Raw genomic sequence first — 852 nt, 5'->3', positions numbered from 1 at the left:
CGAGCTCTTATCAGATCGCGTCTTCCAGTAAGGAAAAAATAAATATCTATACTTAGACTTTGATACTGTGAGTGCGAGAAGCCTATGACATATTTAAGTCTTACTTATAGATTATATTTTTAAGAGCCAAAAGCGTAAGCAAAGGGATTGTAGAATATTATGCATTGAAGTCCTATCAAAAAAGCACTTGTCCACCAAACCCAGTTGAATAGTCAGTCACTATAGTAACTGCAGTTTTTTTCTTCTGAATTACTGTCTTTAGAAGGTATACCAATTTTGCCTCTGCAATGAATATGTTGCAAGCTCCTAGAATTTCCTGAAAAATAATTATTAGAAACTGATACAAAGTAATCTTCGCCTCGCTTATTGTCTCCGGAACCAGTTGATAATAATAATGATATAAATAAAAAAAGGAAAGTAAACATGAGCAGCCAGGGTTGACCTCAAATTATTTCCTTGTCTTTTTATATGTACAGTGTAAACGTTTGTCTCAGGAGTCCATTGTAAGAATTAAATGTTCACGTAAATGCCCTCCAGATGGTCATGTGACGAAAGCTAGGTATTGCTCAGCCATTTCCTCCTTTGTCCATTTTCTTGTCTGTCCTTCACCGTGAAGAAAAAAAAATAGAGAAAAGAAAAAACTCAAATCGACGAACGTGACACACTGTATGTAGAAACTACCTTTTATGTCTTTATTATTTTGGCTTTTTTCCATATATTTTTTTGTGACGCAGCGTTAGTATTATCATAACGGTTCATGCCACCTCAGTGTCCCAATAAGCCATTTATTTCTTTATTTTATTTTCTGTGGTGTTTACTACTGCTTCTTATATTAGGATAGTTCATCTTAGA

At 34.4% G+C, this 852-nt stretch overlaps 1 protein-coding gene across 1 annotated transcript in view; it reads left to right on the top strand.

Moving 5' to 3' along the window:
* Positions 1-852, top strand: part of LOC119589047 (band 7 protein AGAP004871-like) — a gene marked incomplete at its 5' end in the record, with an annotated part of 109,034 nt that overhangs the window by 91,020 nt on the left and 17,162 nt on the right.

This window comes from Penaeus monodon, chromosome 25 (genome assembly GCF_015228065.2).
Source record: "Penaeus monodon isolate SGIC_2016 chromosome 25, NSTDA_Pmon_1, whole genome shotgun sequence".
Lineage (NCBI taxonomy): Eukaryota > Metazoa > Arthropoda > Malacostraca > Decapoda > Penaeidae > Penaeus > Penaeus monodon.
This window is presented reverse-complemented; position numbering and strand designations above follow the sequence as displayed.